This window comes from Erpetoichthys calabaricus, chromosome 9, assembly GCF_900747795.2.
Source record: "Erpetoichthys calabaricus chromosome 9, fErpCal1.3, whole genome shotgun sequence".
Lineage (NCBI taxonomy): Eukaryota > Metazoa > Chordata > Cladistia > Polypteriformes > Polypteridae > Erpetoichthys > Erpetoichthys calabaricus.
The window spans coordinates 75491480-75510931 of NC_041402.2; the positions used below are offsets into that span (position 1 = coordinate 75491480).

At 38.4% G+C, this 19452-nt stretch overlaps 1 protein-coding gene across 3 annotated transcripts in view; it reads right to left on the reverse strand.

The window, feature by feature from the left end:
* The window catches only part of ankrd11 (ankyrin repeat domain 11), a 428609-nt gene that overhangs the window by 289253 nt on the left and 119904 nt on the right, over positions 1-19452 (reverse strand). For all 3 annotated transcript variants that reach the window (XM_051931662.1, XM_051931660.1, XM_051931661.1), the window contains one exon: positions 13869-13941. The gene's annotated coding sequence lies outside the window, so the exon portion shown is untranslated. The remainder of the gene's footprint in view (positions 1-13868; positions 13942-19452) is intronic.

A 19452-nucleotide genomic window follows, 5' to 3' on the forward strand; every position in this document is an offset into this window, starting at 1 on the left:
AGGGCCAAATTGTGATAGCTAGACAACTGGGTCAGAGCATCTCCAAAATGACAGCTCTTATGGGGAACTCCAGGTATGCAGTGGATACTAGCTACTAAAAGTGGTCCAAGGAAGGGCAATTGGTAAACAAACTACAGTGTCATGGGTGCCTATGGCTCAGTGATGTGCATGGAAAGAGAAGGCTAGCCTGAAGCCACATAAGAGCTATTGTACCACAAATGGGCATGTGAGTGTCGGAACCGGGCCATGTAACACTGAAAGGTGTTCTGGTCTGATAATTCATCATTTTCTTTTAGATCATGTGGATGCCCAGGTGTGTTTGCTTTATTTACCTGGGGAAAAGATGGCAGTTTGATACACTGTGAAGAGAAGGTAAATTGGCGGAGGCAGCTTGATGCTCTGGCGAATATTCTGCTGGAAACCTTGGGTCCTGGTATTCAGGTGGATGTTACTTTGACAAGTTCCAACTGTCTAAAGGTTGAAGCAGACCACATACAGCCCCCAACAAACTTCATGACAACAGTATTCCCTTTCAGCAGGGTAATAAAGCCTGTCACACTCAAAGACTGTTCAGGAACAGTTTGAGGAACATGACAAAGAGTTCAAGGTGCTGGCCTACAAATTCTCCAGTTCTCAATCCGATCAAGCATCTGTGGGATGTGCTGGAAAAACTAAGTCCAAATCATGGAGGACACACCTTCAGGACTTAAACGACCTCTTGCTAGAACTTGGTGCCAAATACCACAGGACACCTTCAGAGATCTTGTGACGTCCACGTCTTGCAGGTCGGACTTGTTGTGACAGTATAAGGGGGATAAAAACAATATTAGGCAGGTGATTTTAATGTTGTAGTTGACCACTGTATATGAAGTGGTCCAAATTCCAAAGCCCTAGGACATTTTCAGAAAAGGAGGCCTGTGGCACCTCTAATACCACTGAACCACACCTTACTGATACACAAAGCATATCTCCATATTAATACGAAATATAGTGTGTTACCACACACTTAATCACAGAGCCACAGTGTGCTTGATTGATGAAAACAAACATGCACATGCTAACTTTGTGTAATTCATTTTGTTTTTCTTGAATGCAAACTAATGTTCATGAGAGCAACTACTAAAATGTGATAAATGAAGTAAAAACACATTATATTATACATTTTAATAATTAAAATTAATTGCACATAAAACAGCCCCGGTAATGTTCTAATTCTGGATTAACACACAGGCTAAGCAATAATAGTGCAATCAGTAACGCAAGATACTTTGAAAACAGAACAACAAAGGGTGCTTTAGAAGATAGCAAAAAAATAACAAATAAATGTAAAACTGACAAATTTCACACAGGATGCATTAAAGTTTGGTCAGATAAAGAAATGAGGGACAGATTTGAAAATTAAGGCAAACCTAAAATTGATTCTCTGACTAATCAGATTTTAAAAGCTTGTTGTCAGAAAAACAGCATTATAGAGCTTCTTGGAATGCACTAATTCAACTCTACAGACATGTTTTAATATGTATTTTTAGTACTGACTTTAGCAATACAGCTACTGGAGCAAAAAATGTCAGAATAAATGTGCACATGGTAACATAAATAAGGTAGACCATGATGATATTCTTTATAAACCGTATGCTGAAATCCTCCCCAGGATTATAAAAGACTTGCTGTTACACTGGGAGAATTCTCAAACCCATCACACATTAAAAATTAAGTCCTGCATTATAATTAAGATAACCTTTTTAATCCCATGAGGAAATTCAGATATTTAGTAACTACTTGATGGACATACAAGTACTAGGCTTTGTTACCTGGCTTCACCTGGGAAACTAAGACATAAGCGCTGTTGACATAGATTGATTGATTACTGCTTATCCTAGAGACTTAGCATTTATTTTACGTCATTGCTAAACAAAATTTTAAAGGAGACAGTATTCTTTTGAAACTGTTTACATGATTTTCATCAGTTAAATGTTCAACCTTTTTTTTCCAACCATACCCATAGCTAGCCAATAAAGTTCTAACAATGATTCGTGTTTATTTGACGTTTACAGGCTGCACATTTACATTGGAAATGTAATAAATTGAACTTTTTAAATATTATACAGAGAAGAACAGGTGAAAAGAAAACTTTTAAGAACTATAAACAGCATGGACCATGGCATGGAAAGTAAAGATGTACAATATATCAGGAACCGTATTGTTTCGACCGATATTCATTAAAAATGATGACAGAATCGATCAGATGTGTAAATGTTAACCAATACTACTGACTAATATAATTCAGGCTTGTCAACCTTGTTAGCTCATTTCCGGCTTATCAACCTTGTCAGCTCACTATTTTAACAATTCTTTTCATTATATGGTGAGGCAGACAGTAGGTTGCAGATAAACACACTTGCAAGCACACCCCCTTGCACTTACACACACAAAAAAAACACAGGGTTTTCTAGTTTTGCTGACGGGAGGACTGCATGTGTTGTTTATTCGTTAGAAAGGAATCATTAGTAAAGCAGCATGTCAGCCATGTGGTCATATTTTTCTGAGAAAAAGGAAAGCATCATAGTTGCTTATCTGGTCTACCTGCAAAAAAGAGATAATGCAAGGAGCCCTCGGAAGTAAATAATTTAATATCACAAATTACCCTGACGAAACACCATAACAAATTATACATGGAATTTCTAGCAGCAAATGTTACAAAAATGAAAGGTAAATTAAACACTATCGAGCTCACTAGCGGTAGACTCATACAGCAAACACTTCAAAACGTGAAGATATTTCCTCAAGGCATAACTACTAAAACAATGGAAATGATCACACTCAATGACCTACCTTTTTTCCTAGTTGAGGAGGAGAGATTTCATTGGACTGCACCATTTAGAACCTTGGTACATTCATCCAAGATGGTGATACTTTGCAGATGTCTTACTGCCTGCATTATATATATATATTGATATATATGTGATCATTACACATATCCACAAGCTTTCAAGAAACAATGTCACCAGCATTAGCTTCCCTACAGATATGTGGCGCTCATAGGTCATCCCCATGTGCATACCGAGTCTAACGGACTGCCCCATGTGCATATTGAGTCTTTTCACTGGACTGAAAATTTTGAGGCAAAAAGAGTTAAATTGCATTCTAATGAGTTCTCTGGTTCTCATTCTGTAACTTTCACCACACAAACTTTCGATTCCATGTTAATGATGTGGAATATTTCGAAAAGTAATGTGCAAGTTATGCTTTGTGACGATGCTCACAATATGGGAAAAGCTATAGAAGAAAGTGACATTTAAAGTTTAGGCGGCATGGCTCACACTTTGTAGCTTGCTGTAATTGAAGGCTTATTGAACCAGGGAAGCATCTCCAACTGTGTGGCCACAGGGAAACTAATATTTACTCATTTCAAGCACTCACAGCTAGCCATTTTACAGCTTAGAGAAATACAAATTGACCTAGGTACCCCAACTTGATGGAGCAGCATGTACTAGATGCTAAAAAATCTGGTTGTTCAGAAGCGCACTCCTGCTGCATTTAGTGCTAAATACGAGCTTCCTTTCCCTCTCATAGCACATTAGTAGGGACTTGTGGAAAACAGGATTACTCTACTTGAACCATTTAAGCAACTTACTAAAGGCATAAATGCACATTCATATACAAGTGCAGATGTGATTCCGTCTGTTGAAGCACTTAAACGCCTGCTTAGCAAGTGTGGCAAGACAATCTGGAGTTCAGACAGTGAAAAGCACTTTCAGAGGCATTCACAAAACACTTCAATGGTGCATTCTCCAAGCCACTATGCTATCTGTCTACTGTCCTTGATCCACAGTACAAAGATCGATTGATTACTTGACCAAGATACCAAAAAACAAGTACAAGAAGCACTTGAGAAACAACTGGTTGAAATGTTAGCTGGTGAAGGAGATGCAGCGAGCAACAGCAAACCACAAGAGAAAAGGATTTGCACTTGGAAAGATGTTGTTGCTTCATTGTTAGAGATGTATGAAGAAACTCTTGAAGAAAATTGATACGTAGCTGCATAACTACATTCAACTTCTACTGAGGTAAAGTAACCAAATCATAACATTATTAATAATAATCATAATAATTAGGTTGACCAGATATCCCAAATTAAAAAAAAACACATGATCTTACAGGTTTCAGTTTTGTTTTTGTTTTGTTTTTTTTGTAACCAACAAATCATACACTGCAACGTCCAAACACCCAATCAGTATCATTTATGCATTTGCCACTGTAACTTGCAGTCGGCCTTCTGTGACCATGCATTACTTAAGAGCGAAGGGGGCAAACTGTCTCACAAACTTTAGCCAAGAAGAAGAGAAACACATTAATGGCATTGCCTTGCCTTTTTTCAACAGATTTTTGCAATTTACTTTTGTCAGATTGCCTATAAAGCTGTTACTGCAGCGGCGCAGTTTGTGGGTTTTGCCATTTTGGACAGTTGATTAGCTGTGGAAAACAGTGGAATTTAATTTAGCAGGCACTTAACAAAAAGGAGGAACAGGTTCGCGTGCACGCTAAAATGCAGCTTCAAAAGTTTTGCACCTTGTAAATGACATCTCCCCTGCAACTAAACTGTAAAAGATTTTAGAACAAGATCTACTCCAGTTTAAATGTAAGCGTTACTTTAAAACAGGGCTATTCAATTACAATTTCAGCGGGGCAAGATTTTAAAACAAAGAAATCTAACTGGGCCAGACATTTTCAGCAACTGGTAAGCAGCAGGTAATGACAAATTTTAAATCAACAGAAATGAATGTATTCAAAAACAAGTAATGTTTATTCATTATTTCCCTTTTACATCTGGTCACATCTGACACAGGCATGTCAAAAATGTATAAAAAAAATAACATAAAAGCTATAACTGAAAAGAATCTGAGGTAACAGCAATACTTTTTTCCATTTTTGAGGAAAAAAAAACATTTTGCTCACATCTGACCCAGGCACATCTCAAAGTGCATAAAATTAAAAAACTGCACAGTATTAGCAATAACATTGTTTTCCCTTTTGAAATATGAGATCCTTCCTCAATTTAAATGGGTGGTCATGACAGGCAAGGGATTTTTTTCCATAGAACTTAAACCATTTCATTCAGATGGTTTTAATCACTCATATGACAGAGGTTAAATTCACAACAAAGTGAACGAAGTGAGTTTCACAACAAAGCCTTTCCTGTTGAAATCATTTCCCTGGTAAAACAACTGTAATACACCTTCAACCTTAAAACACAGACTTCATCACATCGCGGTGTACGAGAAAACAGTGGGTAGGCGACTGGTCGCACACGTTTACTGACAGACAGGCCAGCATTTTTCAAGGGATATACGTGAAATCAAAAGAGAAACGGCAGACAAACTTGTGCAAAAAGAAGGAGATCGGTGACAATCTCACCTTAGTGTGCCGCACCAAGTCAGAAGGGACAACTGAATTCCACAGGGCACTGGTATATGCATAACAGAGGACTTATATGATGGGCAGATGAACTTAAAATGTTTTGCATGTCTACCTTTTGCTTTGATGACCGCTTTCATTGTATTCAGCTCTTCATTTATTATTCTGGCACAAGCGTAACCAGCATCTCATTGAAATTCATGGCCATCCCCTCAGCAGTGCTGTGTACTTAGAAATATTTCCCTGTTCAGGTCTCCAAGTCTGGCATCATTTTCGCTGCAACTCCCTCGCACCCAGCATGGGATGTAAACTAGCCTTTGTATGGCTCAGGGATAGGCAAGGGGCAGCACATACCAACACATATGTTAATGGAACCAAAAAAAAAGGCCTTTTTGCATGTTACAATATAATTACTTTAAAATTTCGGTAACTTAATTTGCAAGTGGCAAATTAAGCAGAAATGATAATCCAAAGCCTAATTTTGGTTGCATTTGAGAGCATTTTAGTTGCAGCCTGGAGCCCTGGCGGGACCACGGGCTGAACTGCAAAAAATTCAACTGACAACAACATACTAAGACGATATGATTCACCAGCGTTTGTGTGTCTGGTTATACCCCTTTAGCGATATCTTTTACAGGATGCAAAACTACACCGGCTGTTACAGACTGAAATCAAAGGCTTCTTCTTTTTGGGTATATACACCATCAGCATGGTACTGCCAGTTCTAAACACTAGTGTGGCGAATCGCTCACTTACTAAAGTGACTTGGTTATTAGCTGCAGATGGAAATCCCATTTTACTTCTGGTGCCAAGCAGAGTTGTGTCGCGGAACAGCAGTCTATTAGCCAGCGAAAACACTGAAGAAGCTGTCTGTTGTTACAGTTCTGCCTTTGTCCAGAAACAACTCCATAAGCTTTATGACCAAAGACTCGGAAAATCTTTGCATTGGGTTGTAAATCAAAACACAGTTCTCAACAAAACGTTGCCAGATGTCCAAATTCACAGCAAATCTGTCATTTTTCACACATTCTGCTAGGGTATCCTTGTTGTCAAAGTGCAAATGCCGTATGGTAGTCTGAGAGCGGTAATGGGACATCCTATCTTCAATTGTCAGTACAACAAATAGTTCTGAGAAGGTGTCAGCCACAACACTGCTTGCATCAAAAGAATGGAGATAAATGCCATCAACTCAGAGAGGGAGAAGCAAGTTCGTTGTACCACATCAACGTAATTGAGAGGAAAAAAAAACAAGCGCTAACTTTTACAAGTAGTCAAAATTTACACCGTGTGTTACAGACTCAAATCAAATGTATGTTTTTATTATATTGTAGAAATAACCTCTGTACCATTCAAGAATATGTGTAAACTTCCTGTTGATTGACATTTGAGCTTGAGTTTTTAACTCATTGACAGTCACATGTAAATGGAATGCTTTTTATTCTTTGGTTATATTCTTGTGGTGTTGTGGGTCCACAGATCTCCTAGCAAAGACCAGTTTTTGCTTAAATGAATAATCGTAACGAGGGGCGTGGTAGTGTGGCTGAAGTGGTTTCCGGGTGGATTCGTGCTGCGGGCGTGTCTCACCTAAGTGCACAGGTGAGGGATGGTCCGCAGCGTAACTGATCCCAGGAACTATTGATTGCCACAGCTGCCACGTCCATTCCATTATATATAGAGAAGCCCAAGACGGTGAGGGGAAAAAAAAAGAGAATGAGGAAGAAAGAGAGAGAAAGACGGAGGTTGCAGGAGGAAGCAGTGAGCGAGCGAGGGAGTGAGAAAGCCGGAGCGAGCACACACAGGTTCGCGGCAGCTGAGCAGACAGCCTAGGTGTTAGGCCGACACCCAGGGTGTAGTAGTAGTTGTCACTCCAGCAGAGTTTGTTTTTATGAAGGACAGGAGTGACCGAGAGATGAGTGACTCTCCGCTTAAGGCCACGGGAGTCGGGACATGGGACGTGGTGTCCCCAATGTGAGAGCCTTGGTCATTGTGGAATCCCAAGTCACTGTCAGGGGGAGCCGACCGGAGCCAAGGATCAGTAAGGGAACTGACAGTAGCAGAAGTAGTGTGAAAGAAGGTCAGCTGCTGAGAGAGCGTCTCGCCTGCTGCAGGGCCCTAACGGGAGAAGCAGGTGAGACGCTAGTTTAAAAGAAGCACCTGGCTTGGCATTTGTTTTTTAAAAGACTGCTTCCTGAACAACGTTTTAACCTCGTTTGAAAGGATTGTTTTTTTCGCATTCTTTTTAACCTCCACATTTCTTTTATGGATCATTTATTTAATGAAGACTTTGAATGCACTGCAGTTGATTTGAACACTTGCTTTGATTTATTGTAAATAAAAGCAATTTGCACTTTTGCACATTTTTAAATCATCCCCTTGCTGTGTTATTGCCTCACTGTCTAGCTCATTGGTGACATTACCGACGGTGTTGGGTTCAAGGGCTCCCTAACAGTGGATGGGAGCACGGAGCCGAACCCGCATCGTCACAATTCTTGAATAAAAGTGAACGTGTTTATTTGATATTTGGACTAAAGTCTTCACGTACACTTCTCGTCATTATTAGTATAACATGAAAAACGTTTCTGCTTTAGGTATGTGTTCAGCATTTCTTGCATTTCCTTTCATCATACACTTACTAAGGTCTTTCTAGACAAGGAACACACATGAAATACATGTATTCCAAGTAATGATATACTGTATTATTTACTCTGTACAACTCCAGGCACATCACATGCAGATAAGGCTCCTTGGCTTGAGCTGGAAGAACTTTTTGCCCAAGCTGAGCTCCGTCAAGGTAGGGGAAGGGACAGCAGGCTGCTTCCTGCTTATGCTGATCAATGCATTTACAAACCAAAAGATGCTGATGGAGAGGTGGGAAGGGATTTAAGGTGGGCCGGGATTATGAGCTTTTTTGTAGGCTTCAGGAATTCTAGTGTTAAAAGCAAATCTGCAGCACACATTACACAATGCCCATTACTGGACCCAAATCTTTATATATCAAGCTTTCAATGTCATAAATTTTTATATCAATGGCAGCCTAGGAAAGGTTATGGCAGAATGGCAGACTGGTTTACATGTGAGAACAAAGGCAAAATAAGATGTCAGCAACCCTCACAAGAGTAAACTACATGAATATGTATTCAGCCTTGATGTAAATAAGAAGAAAAATAAGACAAAATGGGGCTTCTCTAATATAGGTAGATCATTTACAGAATTTGGATGCCCTAAGGTAGTGCTGGGCGGTATGACCAAAATTCTATATCACAGTATTTTTTAACATTATACCGGTTTCACAGTATTGGACGGTATTTTTTTCCCAATGCATTAGTGGATGTTAACCACATTTTCCACTGCAATTACTGGCTAAGAATAACCTATTCCACTCTCATGAGAATTGTACAAAAAAACATTTTAATGTGCACACAAGTATTACTACAGGTTTGCATGGCCCCATAAAGGGATAGTTTTCAACTTGGTGATGACATCTTTACCAACTGCATTAATATGGACCTTGCTTCAAGCTAAGCTATATACATAAATAATAAAACTGCAACTTGCATTTATAATGCTATTTGTGGTATAGCCCTACTGAAGTGTATTAGAGCCACAGTGAAGTAAAAAAAAAATACGGACACAGTGAAGAAAAAAAAAAAACAACTAAATGTTGAGAATAAAGTCGACATGTTGACTTTATTTTCGGCATTTCCACTTTAATCTCGACGCTTATGTCGAGATTAAAGTCGACATTTACACTTTATTCTCATAGCTTATTTTGTCATTAAAGCAGAATGTCATAAACTAAACTTCATCCTAAAAGCAATGTTTAATTTACTAGATTTTCTCAAACCCCGTCATAAGTTAATGTAGCACATTAAATGCATTGTGTTAAGTGTTCCCCAACCCAGTTGTTAATCGCTACGCGCTTCTTAAACTGACTTCCTCTTGCACTAAGAGGAGGCGCAGGCAGCGATCGCTGCACAGAATTCATTCACTTCATGATATTCCTGCTCTCTGAAAATGTACATTTTTATTCAAAATTTGAATGAATACAAAATATTACTATAGGCCTAGCAAACTTCATTTCTCTTCACAAATGTCCATCCTTCTATATGCTATATACTGGACTACAATTGTGACATCTTTAAACGATAAGAAACAGTGGTTGTTTTATGCTCTACAGTGGTGCAAAAAAGTATTTAGTCAGCCACTAATTGTGCAAGTTCTCCCACTTAAAAAGATGAGAGAGGCCTGTAATTTTCATCATAGGTATACCTCAACTATGAGAGACAAAATGAGAAAAAAAAATCCAGAAAATCACATTGTCTGAGTTTTAAAGAATTTATTTGCAAATTATGGTGGAAAAAAAGTATTTGGTCAATAACAAAAGTTCATCTCAATACTTTGTTATATATCCTTTGTTGGCAATGACAGAGGTCAAACGTTTTCTGTAAGTCTTCACAAGGTTTTCACACACTGTAGCTGGTATTTTGGCCCATTCCTCCATGCAGATCTCCTCTACAGCAGTGATGTTTTGGGGCTGTCGCTGGGCAACACGGACTTTCAACTCCCTTCAAAGATTTTCTATGGGGTTGAGATCTGGAGACTGGCTAGGCCACTCCAGGACCTTGAAATGCTTCTTACGAAGCCACTCCTTCATTACCCAGGCGGTGTGTTTGGGATCATTGTCATGCTGAAAGACCCAGCCACGTTTCATCTTCAATGCCCTTGCTGATGGAAGGAGGTTTTCACACAAAATCTGACGATACATGGCCCCATTCATTTTTTCCTTTACACGGATCAGTCGTCCTGGTCCCTTTGCAGAAAAACAGCACAAAAGCATGATGTTTCCACCCCCATGCTTTACAGTAGGTATGGTGTTCTTTGGATGCAACTCAGCATTCTTTCTCCTCCAAACACGACAAGTAGAGTTTTTTCATCTGACCATATGACAAGCTCCCACTCCTCTTCTGGATCATCCAAATGCTCTCTAGCAAACTTCAGACGGGCCTGTACATGTACTGGCTTAAGCAGGGGGACACGTCTGGCACTGCAGGATTTGAGTCCCTGGTGGCGTAGTGTGTTACTGATGGTAGCCTTTGTTACTTTGGTCCCAGCTCTCTGCAGGTCATTCACTAGGTCCCCCCATGTGGTTCTGGGATTTTTCCTCACCGTTCTTGTGATCATTTTGACCCCATGGGGTGAGATCTTGCGTGGAGCCCCAGATCGAGGGAGATTATCAGTGGTCTTGTATGTCTTCCATTTTCTAATAATTGCTCCTACAGTTGATTTCTTCACACCAAGCTGCTTACTTGCAGATTCAGTCTTCCCATCCTGGTGCAAGTCTACAATTTTGTTTCTGGTGTTCTTTGACAGCTCTTTGGTCTTGGCCATAGTGGAGTTTGGAGTGTGACTGTTTGAGGTTGTGGACAGGTGTCTTTTATATTGATAACGAGTTCATACAGGTGCCATTAATACAGGTAACGAGTGGAGGACAGAGGAGCCTCTTACAGAAGAAGTTACAGGTCTGTGAGAGCCAGAAATCTTGCTTGTTTGTAGGTGACCAAATACTTATTTTCCACCATAATTTGCAAATACATTCTTTAAAAATCACACAATGTGATTTTCTGGATTTTTTTTCTCATTTTGTCTCTCATAGTTGAGGTGTACCTATGATGAAAATTACAGGCCTCTCTCATCTTTTTAAGTGGGAGAACTTGCACAATTGGTGGCTAAATACTTTTTTGCCCCACTATATTTCATTAATCATGATCCACAGATTATGTGCAGAAGAATGTGCATAAACCAGAAACTCAACCGTTATTAATGCAGGCTTTGCCCAGTTCAAGTTCTAAAAAACTGAAAACTATCCCAGGCATCAATGGAAATGAAGTAGCGAAACTTGGCATGGTGTGTCATAGAGAAGACTGACCTATATTCTGGGACGAATAAGAATTGCAAATCAAAAACACAATTAAAAATCTGTTAACAGTGCTCTGTTTTTTCACAAATTTCTATCCATTGCTTATTTTTTTTTAAATCTGCACATGAAATCTTTTATTTTCCTATTATAACACATCTCAAATTTATACCCAATGTTGAGCAATGTCACAAAAGAGCATCTCCAGCACCAATCAATCAATCCTATACAAATAAGTAGGGATGCACCGATACCACTTTTTTGGAAAACGAGTACGAGTACTTGCATTTCAGTACTCGCCGATACCAGGTACTTGCCGATACCGAGTACTTAATAAAAACATGATTTAAATTTACAGGTAACAGCTTTAGTCATATAATTTAACAAAAAAAACAAGAAACTCTCGTCTATCCACTGGGAGGTTAGGCTAATTAGCGACACGGGGCTAACAATGCTTGTCCAAATATCCGTGGTGAAACTAAACGCAGAGGAGGCTTGCAGTAGGCTGTGGATATGTTTTTTCACGGAGTCGTGTAGTTTAGGCAGCTCCATGTCAGTCATGTAGCGGCGGCTTGGGACATCATATCTGGGCTCCAGAACATGGAGGAGACGCAGGAATCCCACATTTTCTACCTCCGAGAGTGGCTGGTCACTCAATGCAATGTACTCGATAATTGCCTGTGTTATTTTCACAGCACGTGGATTGTCTCTGGACATTTTCTCTCATCTTGCAAGAGTTTGCTGCAGCGTGAGTTGTGTTGGTTTAGAAGCGTGGGTTAACTCTTTGTACTCGTTGTCGTGTTGGGATTTTAGGTGCTTGATTAAATTACTTGTGTTAAATGCGCTACCTTTTGAGCCTCCTCTGGACAATTTCGCTGAGCACAATTTGCAGTCCGCCTTTGTTTTGTCGTCTTCATTCACTTTGAAATAGTTCCACACGGCTGACATGTCTCGCCTCGCCTTCTCCCCGCTCTGAGCTGCAGCCGGGGCCTGGGGGCGGGCACTCGGCGCCTGTGATTAACCCCTTACACGCCGCTCAAACATAGACATTTCTCAGACCGTGGTATCGGTCCCCGTTATCGGGGGACTTTTAACGAGTACGAGTACTTTAGAAAATGTGGTATTGAGGCCGATACCAGATACCCGTTTCGGTATCGGTGCATCCCTACAAATAAGAATAATAAATCATAGCCTAGATAAGTTACCCTTACAGTCTGCAGCTGGCAAACCTATGATAAAGAACAGATGACCCTTTATACAAACACATGGTTAACCTTTTGTTTTGTATAACTATGTATATTTAAAAGCCAAGCACTGGAACGCTACTACTACTCAGTCCTAACAAGTTTAAACAACATAATACAGAAACAGAAAAAACAAACTAACAAGTTTACAAATACTAATGAAACATAAAAATAGCAAAACCAAAATAATAACCAAGTCTTTGGGGTTCCATTCAATTCCTCAAGCAGAACACACTGGAATTATATTAATGTCTCTCCCAGAGTCTATAAACAAAACCATCTCTCAGTAAAGCACATAATGCAGTCCTAAAAATGTCATCTTCAAGTAAACTTGGTGAAAAGCTTTAACATGCAATGCTTTGGAGGTTTGTCTACCCATCTTCCAGATGGCAAGTTTTAATTATATGTCCAGAAGAAGCTTTCAATGAGGCATATATGAAGAAATTGTAAGTACACACCATTCCTGAGTATAGCCTCATTATATTATTAGTTCATCACTGCACTCTGTATTATACCCCAACAACAAATCAAATAAATATCAGAACAAACAAACAAACATGTTCCTGCGGTGGATTACTTCAGAAGAACTTATGATTAAGTTCCCCAACTAATACTTCTATATTACACAAAAGACGTAAGTCCCAACAAAGTATGCTTTCATAGATTTACATGTCCGGAAAATATACAAAACAAACAAAAAATGCTTTTGTTCACCAACATTATTCTTTTTAGAGCTAATAAAGCCTGTATTAAAACAAACCAAACAGCAAAAATAAAATGTCATTAACAATCCATATTCAATATAGGAAAAAAAAAAAACAATTCACCAGTGATTATGCTCATAATTACTATGTCAGCAACACTGAAACAATGTGGTCTTGAAGATAAAGGAAAATAAAGCTGAACAATACAAATAAGAATACATATTAGTTTCACAGATGAAGAACTGTTTAGACTTCGTTCTTCTTTTAAAACATTATTCTATTCACACTAAGTTCTCAAAACGTTGCAAGATTAAATGATGCTCAAATTTAACAACTACTTGGCAGAATAAAAAACTGGTACTGAAAACGTATCTTTGAATATGAAAAACAAACCCTTGTGTACTATATAAAATCTGATTAACAAAGCAATATCATTTTATATCCAATTAAGTCCCACAATTTAACTCTGCAAAAGTTAAAAGTAGTACAAAGGAGTAAAGCAAATATGCTAAATCCAGCAACGCAAAGGAAAATAAATAGAAACCCTAATGTTAAAAATTCAGAGTAAAAAAAAAAAAAATCAGTATTTACCGATTCCATTGTTGTCTTCAAGAGGAAGAGTTAATTCCAATATAGGACCTGAATTGTGTATGATACAAAATCCCTAGAAAATATGAAATGAAAAAAGGTGAGAAAACTACAAAAATACTTCAAAATAATGCAATTATTTAAAAACTAAACAAAGTAATCTATGTTAAAATAAACATTTTTTTAAACATTTTAAGTATCTTTGTTTACAGTTTAGAAATTTATTTTAATCATAGCAAGAGGTTTATCTATATAATATACATCTCTCTAAGCTGATTGACTGATTAACTCATCAATTAAAACACTACTTCCCATTTAGTTAAAAAGCTGAAATTTGGCAGGATTGTAAATCTAGGGTTGTAGGCAACACTGAGAAATGACATGTCTAAAGGTCTAATATAATAGAAAAAAAACATATTACAAAATCTAAAAAATGCTGTAATTAATTTAACTGAAATTTGTTTATATGTTTCAATATTTTATTGTTGATTATTAATATACAGATAATATATATACTCTGTGTTAGCAACAGCGAAAGTGATTGACAACTCCATTAGCCAATAGGGTGGACGGATTAATGAAGCAGGGACAGTGACCTGGACAGGGAGAAAAAAAAAAAAAAAAAAGAGATTCGACATGTTTGCTGTGTACAGTGAAGTGTGAAATGGAAACAAACTTCTCTGAAACTCATATAATATTTGAAACTCAATGGTTAGGGAGCACTCTATAACGAGTCCTGGTGTCAAATACTGTGGCTGTTAGCATCAGTGTTGCTTATAAACAATATACCGTATTTTTCGCTTCATAAGATGCACCTGACCATAAGATGCACCTAAGTTTAGAGGTGGAAAACAAGAAAAAAAATATTCTGAACCAAATGGTGTACTAATATATTTAATAAAATATAGCAGAATAATATTTCAAGCATGTAAAGTCAGTCAGTCATTGTCCAACCGCTATATCCTAACACAGGGTCACTGGGGTCCGCTGGAGCCAATCCCAGCCAGCACAGGGAGCAAGGCAGGAACAAACCCCGAGCAGGGCGCCAGCCCACCGCAAGGCACACACTCACACATACACACACCAAGCACACACTTGGAACAATTTAGGATCGCCAATGCACTTAACATGCATATCTTTGGACTGTGGGAGGAAGCCGGAGCACCCGGAGAAAACCCCCACAGACACGGAGAGAACATGCAAACTCCACGCAAGGAGGACCCGGGAAGCGAATCCAGGTCTCCTTACTGCGAAGCAGCAGCACTACCACTGCGCCACCGACCATGTAAAGTCAACAGCGGTATTAAGAACCATCATCACTGTCATTAAAAAAAAGAGGAGAGACTTGAAGGTTCAAGCACTCCTCTAGTTTTCTGGAAACCCCAAGAACTCCTCATCGCTAGTGTCAGAATTTATGAAGCTCAGTTGCTCACAATCACTTTGCAGGAGCACGTACCAATCACGCGGCATAACCTGTCCAAAGTTACCAGCGGACAAAGAACATTTGGACGAATGCTCCCTGAAGTTATATCGCCAGTCTAGTCCCATCTCTATTTGTAATGCCTCAAAGCCCTTCATCTTGTCTTTTGTTTTTAGGTTTCCACTTTGAAAAATGAGAATGCAGTGCAAGCGCAGCCTGCGATTCAAAAAATTGCTCTGCATACCTGTTTGTCTCATCTGGCAGTAGCTGAAAGGCAGCCTCAGGAAAGAACAGCCTGAAGTAGTCCAGCAGCTGGTAATCTGTCGTGTCCAACAGCAAGCCATGCTGTCTTGTAAAGTCCGGTAGCCAGTTTGGCTCCCACGGATCAATGTCTGGGTATTCCTCCCACACAAACCTTGCTGTAGCTGCATCAGCTGTGCAAATGCGCTCAGCTGGCAGCAGATCAGCTGGGGCGGCATCAGCTGGTGTCCGATCAGCTGATGCCAGTTCCTCACTCTCTTGTTCGATCTCCTGATCACTCTCAACAAAATCAGATTCTGAAAAATCAGAGTCCGACTCAGCGTAATGCGCAAAATATTTTGTTTTCTGCACTCGCTTCGCTCCCTCGTAAGATGTCGATGCCATCTTGCCTTTGTTTACATTTCGTAACTCATGCACACACAAGGATTAGATGTGGAGTTAATGAGTCTAACATTCCTCTAAGCAGAGAGGGAATGCCTTTAACGCAATGGTGAGTTTTGCCGCCATTAACGGCTGATTGTCGCCCTCTACCCCTGGATGTCGACTTTTGTCAGGTAATACACATCACGGTCTGTGACGCAATATTTGCTCCATAAGACACACAGACATTTCCAACCTTCTTTTGTGGAAAAAAAAAAAAAGTGTGTCTTATGGAGCGAAAAATACAGTACTCTGGTCTGAACCTACTGATATAAATGTATATATGTATGTATGTATGTGTATGTGTATTTGTAATACATAAATATACAAACTAAAAAAAAAAAATTATATAAAGTTAATACACAAACATACATATAGAGAAAGACCACAAACACTCGATAGCTTATCACCACAGTTTTGCCCAGAAGGTCATCACACCTTAAGGCATATGGGCTCTAAAAGGTCATTCCCCATTTAAAGCTAACAACAGGAAGATGAAGCTAGAGTGGAGAAATGATCACAAAAACTGGAGGACTGGGGGAGAGAAAAAAAAAAATCAGTGAGAAAAAAATGCTTCTGAATTTACTTAGCAATCACTTGCAATATACAAGTAGCCATTCCCAAGTGAATACACAGAGTTTTTGGACTAGTAATAAAGAATTGCACACATAAAAAAACTGACCCATTCAAACACTAAACAATACAGCTCAATATAAGACTGGAAAATACGATCCTATATTTGTACAAAAACATCCAGCAGTTAAACAGAATGGAACACAACAGTTAAAATAAAAACTAATTATTTTATTATCTACTATTAATTCTGTTAATAAAACAATAATTCATTTGCATCCTTCTGATGCACACTGCTCAGAGAGCGGCTCTGGGTGTTGTCTGGCTTCCTTGTAGCTCATCTCCATAAACGAGTATGGCGTTGTCCCCAGAAATTTCCTTCTTTATAGACCTATTAGCATAACTCCCACGTTAATACACTCTGTCCTCACATGCATCACACAAGACAAAGGTGCAGCTCCCTTGTATTAGACTGTTCTTTATGTTATGAATAGTTTTGTTTATATTTTAGTTTTGGGATAATAGCATTATTTCCATGTCACTTTTTCTTTTAAAGAGAATATGATGTACAACAAATGTGGTTGAAGAAAATAAGGTTTATAAACAAACCGTACGGTAACATACTTTATACAGACCTATATTCATTTTAAATTGAGAATATGATGTTCAGTATCCCTTAGCTGTGCGTGATCATGATACGCCGCCACATTATGGCATCATGGTTATTGTCACTGACTCATTTCAAAATTGGTATGGCTGGTTGATTGGCACTTGTTTTGGATGCCATACAAATACTGATACTGATCTCTCTCCACAAAAGTCCTCCTCATTATGCGGCATGTTACATGATTGCATTCTAAAAACACAGTAATTAATATTTGTAGCACACTAATATATATTAACTATGAATCAACAATTGTCAAGCCACCAAAATTAATCTGATAATAAAATGTTATAAAAATCACAGAACTATAGACACATTTCACCTAAAAATCATTAATTATAGTTTTTTTCAGTCTAACAAAACATGGAGGTGGGTGTGGCATTTTCCCTTTGCTTCAGTTGTTTTTGATGAAGTTAGCTTAGTTATTACCCAATTCATTTATTAAAAAGCTGATGTTTGTGGGCGAGCCTAAAAATAAGCAAATCAATAGCTTAAATTATTTATGTCCAGCACCTAAACCAACAAGTGTTGGTCAGGAGTGTATACAGTCAAGGACGTCTAGAAACCGAGAGTAAGCTTTTGGGGTGGAACTGATTGTACTTGTGAAAAAAAATCACATTGCAACCTTGTTACAAACCAACTAGTTCACACAAATTAAATACAATCAATATAAAATTGTTTTTGTAATTTATTCAGCAACTCAAAGTGATGTAAAATTATTTTGCATTACAAGAAACAAACCTGCATCACAAAATACATTATGAAACATGCTCTTCATCACAAAAATTTTGTTTGTTTACCAAATTTCGATTTTTGCTGTGAACATGACTTGAGTAGCATCAATCAGCCTTATACCAGTCGTATACATTAGTGATAGTAGTGTCCAAGTGTGAGCAATGGTTTTGACTTCATGACACCACAAGAACACTGCCTGAATAGCACAGCATATAATCTAAATCCCATTATGGCCACAGCACCCAACTTTCATAAATATGGAAACAGCAAAATAATGTGCTGTGCCACAAAGGAAGAATAATCTTGTCCCACAAACATGAAACTTCAGTTTGTGCAATTCGCTTATACAGTCCTTAAATCTCAAATTAACAGCGCCACTCTGGGATGAGGTGTATCAGGAAATAAACAGCATTACTGTTTCGATAAAAAAAAATCTATAGAAAGTATATGATGCTAAAAAATGTTTCCTGTACTTTGCTGAATCCATGTCTTGAAACATCAGACAATTCTGGAAGTGAAAAATGTTTTTTTATCAAATGTCAGATGGGTTAACCTAAAGCAAGCTCTGAGGACACAGGAGGCCAAAGCAGTTATGTTCTTGCATGCGTGTTTCTATATGAGGATTTTTCTGTATTTTTGTAGTTATTACAAACACATACAAGTACACTGTACTTAAAATGTTATACAAACACATTAACACAAAAGTGGTATGTCTGAACAATGGAAAAAGTATTGTCAAAGCATGGCACAGAGCGGAACTTAGATATGAGTGGTCTAACTAAAAAAAACAAACAGAGCTTCACACAATTACAAGGGAAACATCCTGCTGTGGCAACATAGTTTAATTAATTTTTAATTGAACTTAACACAGTTGCTTGTCATACTCGCCTATCCAACAAATGTTTTAAATATATTTCTCTCAAAATAAGAAAATGTATTTTACACAAAGATTCATGATTAACCGAACCCATGCTTTCTATGTAGCAATTTGAAAAGAAAAACAAACATTAGCTTCAAGATACACAAATTCAGTACTGTGGCTCTCTAGTTGTGCAAAATGAATTCACAAACTTTCACAATAAAACATATATGGTCTTCACACAAATTTTCAAATTGAAAATGTACGTCTTTATTTTGTTTCAAGGAACTGTGTAAGCTTCATAAAAATCAAGTCAGGTACAAGGACTGCTAGTGAGAACTGCAGCATTTAGTGTATTCTATAAAACTACTTTTACAATTCTCACTAAAACCAAAAGTTTATATGATAAAAGGGATAAGCTAATCAATATTGCAGTGTAGGCAAAGGATTTGTAGTATCTATATATATATATATATATATATAATTCACTAAACTGCCGACAAGTAAGACACCAATGGCGCACGCAGGAAGGAGCCACGCCGACCAACTCTTAGACCATTGGATACGACGAAAACTCGCAGAGCCACGCCCACCAACTCAGATGCGACGCCTCGGAAAACATGCCGTCATTTCTGTTTGTCTGTGCCACAGTCCA